This window comes from Panicum virgatum, chromosome 7K (genome assembly GCF_016808335.1).
Source record: "Panicum virgatum strain AP13 chromosome 7K, P.virgatum_v5, whole genome shotgun sequence".
NCBI lineage: Eukaryota > Viridiplantae > Streptophyta > Magnoliopsida > Poales > Poaceae > Panicum > Panicum virgatum.
The window spans coordinates 22,276,061-22,287,587 of record NC_053142.1 but is presented as its reverse complement, the minus strand read 5'-3'; positions in this window follow the sequence as shown (position 1 = coordinate 22,287,587).

Here is an 11,527-nt window from a genome sequence, read left to right as displayed (position 1 = left end):
AAGGAAGTGTGATGAACAACTAGCGTAGCTCAGGACTTGTGGGTAAAGATGTGCAACCTCTGCAGAGTGTAAAACTGGTATACTAGCCGTGCTCACAGTCATTAGTGGCCCAGATCCTCCTTTTGATTAGTGGGGTTATCTTCCTTTGGTTAGGAGGGTTTCCTCGGGTGGTTGGTTTGGCTTGGTTCTCAGTAGTTCATAATTAATTCTGATTAATTTCTATGTAACTGGGGTATGGTAACTCATCAACTTGTAGTAATTAGCTTTAATAAAATTTTGCCAACATTAAAAGCTAATGCAGTTGAGTCAGCCAACCTTAGAGCCTCATAGTTTGTGTTATACTTGTTGAGTACAAGTTGTGTACTCACTCTTGCCTACTCTACTCTTTTTCCTCTTGGGGATACTCTACTGCTGCTCAGTTCCTGCCGACGCAAGGGAGTTCACCCGGAGCTACCAGGAGTACGAGGACTTCTAGGCGTTCGTCTCCCAGTCGACGTCCCTGTGGCGCCCTGCTCAGCTTCCTACGAGAGTTACCGTTTATGTATTACGCTTCCGCACACTCTGTATCAGACATTTTGTCATTAATGTAATAAATAACATTCGTACTCACTTTATTATATCTTTTTACGTGATATGTGCTGTGATATATTGTTCATTCTGCTGTATATACGCGTGACTTGATCCTGGCACGTATATGATTGCTCGGTTTATGTCCTTTTATAAACCGGGTGTTACAGAGTGGTATCAGAGCCATATCGTCTGTAGGACGAAAGCCTAGATAGAACTGGTCAAGTTTTAGGACTTTTTCTCTCTCAGTCTTGTCTGCTGAAACTATTTTGCTATTATACTCCTTGAAATTCCAAGATTTTTACTCGTCTTGCCTTGATTCTTCTCTATAGAATAGTTTCCGTAGATTCTGGCCTGAAATAAGTCGACTGACCATCATAGGTGTAAGCTAGATGACCCCTTTATAATAGCACGATAGAACGTTCTGCGACGCGTTGTGTTAGTCGGGTTGTGTGTTAAACTCGGCTAAGTTGTGAAATTTGTATGCTTGTTATTATGCTACATGTTTGATTTGGATTTTTGAATGATTGCATAGCTTAGTAGTTAAATTTGTTTAATGAAAATCAGTTTTAAGTTAAAGTTAATTAATTATTAAAATGAGTTAGATCGTTGGGGGTAAAACCATCTACTCTATCCTATCTACTTTATCATGCCTAAGTCTTTCCCGCAGAACGTTATCATATCCATCTGAAATTATTTCTGCAATATCCTTACTCATGAAAACTTTTGTCCAAAATCAGATGGTGAACACCAGGCGTAGTTCTGACCAGCAGGGACAGAACAACCAGGGTACTGGGATCCCGATGCCTCCACCTCTGACCCCGGAGTAGTACTTCCAGCTCCAGATGTAGATGATGGCCACCCTGAACAGCACCGTTCAGGCACTCCAGCAGGCTCACACTCAGCCTCCGCCTCCTCCACCACCGCAGACCCGCGATAGGCGTGCTGAGTTTCTAAGGGGTCACCCGCCGACGTTCTCTTACACGTCTGACCCACTTCAGGCAGACGGCTGGCTCCGTGCAGTGGAGCGCCAGCTGGACATCGCCCAGTGCAATGATCGGGAACGAGTCTTGTACGCAGCAGGACAGCTGCGAGGTGCAGCTTTGGCCTAGTGGGAGTCTCACCCAGTTCAGGACCGCAAGGCTTTCACCTGGATCCAGTTCCGGGAGCGGTTCTGCAGCCACAACGTCCCCACGGGCGTTATGAATATGAAGAAGAAGGAGTTCCTTGCACTTAAGAAGGGAACTATGACGTTCACGGAGTATCGTGATCGTTTCCTTCAGCTCGCTCGCTATGCCCCTGCTGAGGTTGCAGATGATCGCGAGAAGCAGGAGCATTTCATGGAGGGACTGGAGGACTACATCCAGTATGCGCTGCTCAACCTCCGCTTCGACGACTTCAACCATCTGGTTGACAGCGTGCTCAACACGGAGCGCAAGCACCTAGAGATGGAGGACAAGAAGAGGAAGATTGTTCCCGTTGCTTCCGGCAGCAACACTCGTCCTCGCCTCCAGCCGCTCCAGCAGTACCAGCAGAGGCCGCAGCAGTACCCACCTCGACAGCAGCAGCAGGCAAGTCAGGGCCCGAGGTTACCGGCACCTCCGGCTCGTGCTCCACCAGCTCCGCCAGCACCTCAGGCTCCACGGCAGGCAGCTCCTCCTGCCGGACAGCAGGCTCCAGCAACTCCTCACGTGTGCTATCACTGCGGCCAGCCGGGGCACTATGCCAACTCTTGCCCCCGGAAGGCGCAGGCGGGACAGCAGGGGCGCCCAGCTCAGCCCAGGGCGCCAGCACAGGGTCGGGTGAACCACGTGACGGCTGAGTCAGCGGCCGAGGCTCCTAATGTGGTTATTGGTACGTTCATGGTCAACTCTCACCCCGCTATAGTGCTTTTCGATACCGGTGCTACTCATTCTTTCATTTCCAAGTCATTTGCCGAGAAGCATGGTATACCAGTTTCTTGTATGAGGACAGCTATGGTAGTTACCTCACCTGGGGGCCAGATACACACATGTTCTATATGCTCCAGAAGTAGTATTGTCATAAGGGGGGCAGAGTTCCGCACTGATTTGATCGTCATTGATTCCTCGGGGATAGACGTGATTTTGGGCATGGAGACCCTTACCAGATGGGGAGTCCGTATTGATTGTGCTCAGCGGACAGTTCACTTGTCAGCATCTGATGGCCAAGAGGTGACAGTCAGTGCTTCAGAGCCCTCGGGATTTCTTCATCAGATGGAGGCTAGACCCACGGACGGTATTCGCGTGGTGTCTGAATTCCCGGATGTCTTTTCGGATGATTTACCAGGTATGCCGCCTGAACGCGACATTGAGTTTTCTATTGATCTCTTGCCTGGCACAGCTCCTATTGCAAAGCGGCCCTACCGCATGGCACCTATAGAGCATGAGGAAGTCAAGAAGACTATTGATGAGTTGCTAGCCAAGGGCTATATCCGTCACAGCTTCTCTCCTTGGGCTTTTCCATTGTTGCTAGTAGATAAGAAGAATGGCTCGAAGAGAATGTGTGTCGATTATCGGGAGCTAAACGCAGTTACCATCAAGAACAAGCATCCACTGCCCCGTATTGAGGATCTCTTTGATCTACTTCGAGGTGCTCGTGTATTCTCGAAGATTGATCTGCGTTCGGGTTATTTTCAGCTGAGGATCCGTCCTGAGGATATTCCGAAGACGGCATTCACCTGCAAGTACGGGCTGTATGAGTACACGGTCATGTCCTTCGGCTTGACTAATGCTCCGACCTTCTTCATGCATCTGATGAACATGGTCTTCATGGATTATCTGGATGTCTTCGTGGTGATCTTCATTGATGATATTCTGATCTTCTCCAAGACAGAGGAAGAGCATGAAGAGCATCTGAGGCTCGTGTTGCAGAGATTGAGAGAGCATCAGCTGTATGCTAAGTTCAGCAAGTGTGAGTTCTGGATTGACGAGGTTCCATTCCTCGGTCATGTCATCTCCAAGGGAGGTATTGCAGTTCATCCGAGCAAGGTGAAGGATGTGCTCGAGTGGGAGACACCGCAGACGGTGAAGGAAGTCCAGTCATTCTTGGGCTTAGCAGGATATTATCGGAGGTTCATTGAGAATTTCTCCAAGATCGCAAAGCCTTTGACTTCTTTGCTAGAGAAGAATGCGACATTCATATGGACTGATGAGCGTCAGATGGCCTTTGATGAGCTGAAGAAGAGGTTGACTACGGCGCCAGTCCTTACTCTGCCAGACCAGAGCAAGAGGTTCACGGTGTATTGTGATGCTTCGAAGGATGGTCTTGGTTGTGTTCTGATGCAGGAGGGTAGAGTGATTGCTTATGCTTCACAGCAGTTATGCCGGCATGAGCTGAATTATCCTACTCATGATCTTGAGTTAGCCGCAGTTGTGCATGCTCTGAAGATTTGGAGGCATTACTTGTACGGGTAGTAGTGTGATATCTACACTGATCACAAGAGCCTCAAGTATATTTTCACGCAGAATGAGCTGAACATGCGGCAGAGGAGATGGTTAGCGTCAAGGATTATGACCTGGAGATTCACTATCATCCGGGTAAGGCCAATGTTGTGGCAGATGCTCTAAACAGAAGAAGCTATGTCAACATGACCGTGGCTTTCCTGATGCCTCCAGAGTTATGCGAGGAGTTTGAGCAGTTGAGTCTGGGCTTCTTGCATCATACTTCGAGTGCAGCATTCGAGGCAGTGCCCACTCTAGAGGCAGAGATCAAGCAGCATCAGAAAGAAGATAAGAAGCTGCAGGAGATACGTGAGTTGCTCAAGAAGGGCAAGGCTCCTCATTTCAGAGAGGATGATCAGGGTACCTTGTGGTACAAGAATCGGATCTGTGTGCCAGATGCGAATGATCTCCGGAAGTTGATTCTGAGTGAGGCCCATGATATAGCTTACTCTATTCATCCGGGCAGCACGAAGATGTATTATGATCTCAAGGAACGTTTCTGGTGGTATGGGATGAACCGTTCAGTGGCAGAGTACGTGGCTATTTGTGACACCTGTGAGCGTGTCGAAGCTGAACATCAGAGGCTAGCAGGTCTGTTACAGCCTTTGAAGATTCCAGAGTGGAAATGGGAGAAAATCACTATGGACTTCATTGTTGGATTGCCTCGTACTCAGAAAGGGTACAACTCTATATGGGTAGTAGTGGATCGTTTGACGAAGGTTGCTCATTTCATTCCAGTGAACACTACTTACTCCGGTGCTAAACTTGCAGAGTTGTATATCTTCCGGATTGTCTGTTTGCATGGTGTGCCCAAGAAGATCATATCTGATAGAGGATCACAGTTCACTTCACGGTTCTGGGAGCAGCTCCATGATTCGTTGGATACGAAGCTGCGCTTCAGTACCGCCTATCATCCTCAGACAGATGGGCAGACAGAGAGAACCAACCAGGTGTTGGAAGATATGCTGAGAGCTTGTGCTATTCAGTATGGTACTAGCTGGGATAAGTGCCTGTCGTATGCTGAGTTCTCCTATAACAACAGCTACCAGGCCAGTCTGATGAAATCTCCCTTCGAGGCATTGTATGGCAGAAAGTGCAGGACTCCTCTCTATTGGGATCATATTGGTGAGAAGCAGCTCTTTGGCCCTGACATTATAGAAGATGCAGAGTAGATGGTACAGGCTGTGCGGGAGAATCTGAGGATTGCACAGAGTAGGCAAAAGTGCTATGCAGATGGCAAACAGAGGGACCTGACTTTCAGTGTTGATGATTATGTATATCTGAAGGTCTCACCGATGAGAGGAATCCGCAGGTTTAATGTCAAGGGGAAGCTAGCACCCGGTATATTGGTCCATTCAAGGTGCTAGAGAGGAAAGGCGAAGTTGCTTATTGCCTGGAGTTGCCTACCAACCTCTCCAGAGTTCATGATGTCTTCCATATTTCTCAGCTGAAGAAGTGTCTGCGAGTACCTGAGGAACAGGTACCACTGGATGGGTTAGATGTGCAGGAAGATCTGACCTATATTGAGCATCCGGTGAAGATTCTGGAGACATCAGAGAGGGTTACATGGAACAAGCGCATCAAGATGTGCAGAGTTCAATGGTGTCATCACAGTGAAGCTGAGGCAACATGGGAGCGAGAAGATGAGCTGAAGAAGACATATCCAAATCTCTTTGCTAGCCAGCCCAGCTGAATCTCGGGGACGAGATTCCTATAAGGGGGTAGGGTCTGTAACACCCTAATTTAAATTCCAGCATTTATTAATAAATTTAATTGGCTTTATTTATTTTTCTAAGGTTTTATATGCTTAGTCTTGCATTTAATCTAATTTTGTATCACAAGTAATTAAAACTTTGTCTATGTTTAAAAATTTGTGGTTGCATTCATGCTGGTGCATTGTTCTTTTGATTGAGAGTAGTTTGAATTCAAATTCAAATTTGAATTCAAATAGTATTAGGTTGGTTTGAAATAGGAAAAAGAATAGAGGAAAAGAAATAGAAAATAGAGGACCAGCACGAGCCAGCCCAGCAACCCAACTCGCAGCCCGAGCCCAGCTCCGTTTCCTTTCTTTCCACGTCCGGCCCAGTCCACCTCCACCCGGCCCGCTCCCTCACCTCGCTATGCTCCGCGCGCACAGCCCAACCCCGCGCACCGCGTTCAGCCCGCGCGCTCGCCTCAGCCGCTGGGCTCCTGGGCCCGCACGTCAGCGCCTGCAGCCACTCGCCCCGCTCGCCCGTCTCTCCGCGAGCGCGCTCGCTCACACCCGCTGACCCGTGGGCCCCGCACGCCAGATTCGTCTCCCCCGCGCCGCGCACGCGCAACGAACCCCGTGATCCCCGGCCCGGTGATCTCGCTGGCCTTCCTTATCGGGCACGCACGCCAAGATCTCAGCCCGCTTCTTTAAACCCAGCCCCGGGCCTCCCGTGCACTCCGGGCGGCGACGTCACAGGAGAGCATGTAACGTCCCGCCTCCCCGAGGCCGGGCCCACTTACATCTGGCTGCTTTCTAGGACATAGACTGTCCTCACAGACCAACACCAGTCTTTTCTGCACATTTTGTCCTCACTCGTGCGCACCCGGAAAGAACTTCCCGGTCGGTCACCCATCCCCAAATTTCTCCGGGCCAAGCACGCTTAACCTCGGAGTTCTTTGGAGACCAGCTTCTGGAAAAGAAGTTGCAACTTGTTGGTATGAGTATCCTATTAATCCTATTAAGCCCTGGGCCGGGGTGTCACATGCTCACCCCCTTAAGAGACCGACGTCCTCATCGGTCAATCCCAAGCCAGGAACGTCCTCTCTTGGCCACGTCCCGTACGTCCAGTGCCAGTAGCCCATGTGCCACGTCCGTGCGTCCAGTGCCAACGGTCCCTGTGCCACGTCCGTGCGTCCAGTGCCAACGGCGCATCCCAGATGCCCGCGCACTGACTCGCCACGCGCCCGTGCACATGCCGGTGGCATCTGCGCCCCCACGCGCCCGTGCTTATGCCTCCGCACTTACGCCCGTACGTGCCCGTGAAACCGCGAGAGTCGGCTCTGATACCATTTTGTAACGTCCCGCCTCCCCGAGGCCGGGCCCGCCCGCCTCCCCGAGGCCGGGCCCGCTTACATCTGGCTGCTTTCTAGGACATAGATTGTCCTCACAGACCAACACCAGTCTTTTCTGCACACTTTGTCCTCACTCGTGCGCACCCGGAAAGAACTTCCCGGTCGGTCACCCATCCCCAAATTTCTCCGGGCCAAGCACGCTTAACCTCGGAGTTCTTTGGAGACCGGCTTCCGGAAAAGAAGTTGCAACTTGTTGGTATGAGTATCCTATTAATCCTATTAAGCCCTGGGTCGGGGTGTCACAGAGCAGCATGAGCGACGTCCTCGAGCCCGAGCTCGGGGCCTCGGGGGTGAGGTCGAAAATTGGCAGGCTCCTCTCCGTGAGAGGAATCACCCTATGTCGGTGAAATTTCGCGATGACGGCTGCCGACGTCAACCCCCTCCTTTCCAGATGCCACAACGCGTTGGTGAGCACCTCGAGCTTGGCCTGATGTGGTGGGGTGATACCCCCCAGTCCCACTTCTCCGGCCTCTCCCGGAGCACCTTGTTGGTGAACGTTGGGAGCCGGTTGCCGAAGTTGCGCAGGTAAAACCACCCTCGGGTCCACCCGATGTTGTTCGTCGTCATCCTGTTGGGGATGTACAAATTCCTCCGGATTGGGTGCAAGAAAAGCATCAGACCGTCGGCGCGGGCGAACCTCTTCGGCTGGCCCCGCACGTTCTCGATGAAGAGCTCGTCGTAGAATAAATGGATCCATAGATCCCAGTGCGCCTGGATCCCCAGATACCCCTCGCAGACAGCGACGAAGACCGCTGCTTGCGAGATGGAGTTGGGGCCGAAGTTGTGTAGCTCCACCCCGTAGTACTTGCACAGCGCCCGCATGAATATGCCGACGGGGACGCCGAATCCCCGCTCGTGAAATCGCACGAGGCTCATGATGTAGCCCTCGGGGGGATTCGGTTCGGTCTCCTCCGGCTGCAGGGGAATCCACGCCGGCCGCTCCGAGTTGATGTTCACCGGCAGCAGCCTATCGGCGACCAGCTGCTCCAAAACCGCCGCGGCGGCAGTGGACTTCCCCACGACAATGGCTCCTGGACATCCTACATCGCTTCGAACCACTGTGGGGTGCAGAAAGGCAAGCTCTACGGTGGCTAAGGTGCACTCTCACTCTCTCCTTCTTCCTCCTCTCGCTCTCGGCTTTGGGCTCAGGATGCAGGGGAGGCGGAGAAGGCAGGGGAGACGAAGGCAAAGTGGCCAGGTGAGCCCAAACAATCCCCCATTCCCTGCTTTTATCCATCAAGACGGGCGGATTTACCGCCACAGCCCGAACCCACCACATTTAATGCGGTAGATTTTGCTGTCGCTGACGGCTGGGCCCCATGACCGTGGAATCCCCCACGCGCGCACTTGGCAATAATTACGGCGCGGTAACCGACGGACGTGGCGCAACTGTAGCACTGTTCCATCCATCAGCCGCCGCCCACGTCGCTTCGTCTACCCGAGGCAGCCGCCTGAAAAGGTGCACCCGCACTGTACCAGACGTACCGGGCCACGTCGCCCACGACCAGCGAAAGACCCGCGCGCACGACCTGTGACTCTGCGCCGTTTGCGAACCGTGACGGAATATTCCTTTCGGGGGCTGTTCGCCCTCGAAGGAACCTTATTCTGAGGCCAAACTAATCAGGGGTTCGAAGCCTGGCCCGTCGAGGGTTCGACAGGCGCCCCAGATCGCCAGAGTCAGGGACTGCATGGATGTGCCATACAAGCTACCCTCGAACGCGGAGTTCGAGACATCCTACGCAGTGTTCAAGGCCAGTCGAGGGTGCCTAGCAGGGGGATCCCATCGAGGGAGAGCATCGAGCCCTCGGACCCTATCGAATGGGTCCGAGCCCCTCCTAGCGAACCTTTGTGAGCACTTTATGTGATGTGTCCATGGACCACGAGCCGACCCTTATCGAATGGGGCACGGACGTCCACTTGAACCACCCGCTAGCAGCTCACTGAAGCAGCCAAAGCTCGCGGCCCGGGCATGGGTAGTAGGGGGCGCTTCACCCCTCCTCCATGCGGAAGGGCGACGATGGTCATAATAAAAGTCGAGGGTCCCCTGAACGCCTTCACGTAGGCCGGGGCTCGGGGGCTCCGCGCACACCGCGGCTCAGGCCGCACCCTCGAATGGATCGACAACCGTCGATTATGAAGTTCCACGTGTTTAACCAAAACCCCCACTCTTAACGCGTGCCTGCCAGATGGTTCAGTAGGACTCTGAGTCACTGTGCCAACACGAAAAATGCCGAGGCCAGCTGAAAGGAATGCTGATGCCGGCTGAAAAAGACCCTGGACGGCCACCCCAGTAAAGCAACCAAGCAGGGCGACGTATGTAGCCCTTGGACAAGTGCAAACACTCCTCCAAGGCCTCAGGGGCTACACCCACGGGTGCGCTGGCGCGCCCCCACGGAGGGAACTTCACACATTCGAGGACCAAAATCCTCTGTAGGCATGCTCGAACGCCCTCAGCAGCACAACGTCGACATGCCCAACGGCGGCACCATGGTACTCGAGGCGACTATGATCTACATAGGCAACTCGGAGTGGCCACCTCACTGCTTCTCCAGTGACAAACCCCGACTCTGGATCAAACTCCTCCAACAATGCTCCCCGAGCACCGTTGTGCCCACGCCGGACAAACTAAGGCCACCGCGGATAGTACTCGAGCCACACCCTCGAAGGGTTAAGCCTCTGCGGGGCTGATGCACACCTTTACACCCTCGGTCATCCTCTCCGCGAAGGAGAAGGAGACTTCATTGCCCTTTACAAATAAAGATTACAAAGGGTTACCGGCTCGAAGCCGTTGAAAAGTACAAACGCGTTGCCACGTGCGTGGCAATTTTCCCTGTCTTGGGGAAGGAGCGAGCGCCAATGAAGAGCACCGAGTCCTTGGCCGACATGATGACCAGGCTGCTCGGGATTGCGAGGAGCAGCCCCCAGACCGCATGGGTCCAGCGGGATGCCCTCCTCGCAAGCTTTCTTCTGGCATCTCCTCCACCGAAGACCTTGCAGGGGGTCAAGTTGGCGGGCAGCACCCTCTGCACCATCTCCCCGAGAGCGACGATGTCGCCAAGAGGGACGATGCGAAGAACGGCCACCAAACCTGGTGCCGACGCCATGGTCAGGCATCTCAACACCCCTTCAGGCTGAGGGACATCGCAGAAGCAGGACCCCACAGGCCCAATGTTCTTCTGCTAATCCCACTGAAGCTGAGGGACAGTGAGCACGCCCTCTCTAGCTTTCCCCCACCGCTCGCAAGCATTCCTCTAGCATCAGAGCCTAAAGAAACTAGGCCACCCCATCCGGGGGATGGCCAGGAAAGGCAAAAGGACACATTACGAGACTTAGGCGAAGTTAGAAGTAAGAGTGGGGAAGTTGGAGAGGAAAGAAAGTCCCACGACCCCTATTTTATAGCTGCGTCGGGTGCCAAGCCTTAAGCCTGTCGCAGGGGGAAGGCTTGGACCGCCCGTGACGGTGCGGCACCCCACGAGTGAAAGATGCCCTCAGTTACCGTGCTGAGACGTGACCAAACAACGCAAAGCCGAGACCCTGGACGCTGAGCAGCGCAGCATCGGCACTGGCCGACTGCCCTCGAACAGTGCATCGCAAGGCGACCAGGGAAAGTAGGGCTGAGACCCTGAGCGCGGGACAGCACGGTAATAGCACCAGCTGTAGAGTAGCAGGCGCCATCATGACCCTGGCCTGCTCAGCACGCTGACGTGTCGCATCCCCGGAACAAAACAAGAAGGGGCGCGCGCCTCGGAGTACTTTTTCCGCAAGTGCACTGCCCCGACCGACGAGTTGTCATGTCCGCCTGGCCAGCACCCGGATGCGCCTGGCGGGAGAGCAACGCCGATCGATCACACCAAAGGGTAAAATTGCCAAAATACCCTTTGGCCGAATCCCCTGACTCGACCAAAGGCTCGGGGGCTACTGTCGGGTACCATGATTAGGGGCACCCTAATCAGGGGACTAAAATTGCCCTAAAAATGCAAACACGTGTTTGGCAACCGGGCCCACAAAGGCCTACAGCGTCCTACCAATCTGGAAGAAAGGAAAGGACTCAAAGAAGCCCAACACGCGGCCCACGTACGCAGTGCGGCCCATCCGCACCCCCTCGGACCCACGGGGTGATCTCCGCCTCGCTCGAGGGCTCCCCGCCGAAGCCCTCGACCGCGCCCCACGCCTCCGCCTCACTCGAGGGTAGCGAGCCTACCCTCGGGGAGGCGGATCATCTCCACCTCGCTCGAGGGTAGCGAGCCTGACCTCGAGAAAGTAGAACATCTCCGCCTCGCTCGAGGCCACCCCTTGACGGAAAGGACAAACGGCCCTTCCGCTCACCCGCCCGCCGTACGGAGGCATTAAATTCCAACCACTCCTCCACAGCGCCCGGGTTAGACGGCGTCAGG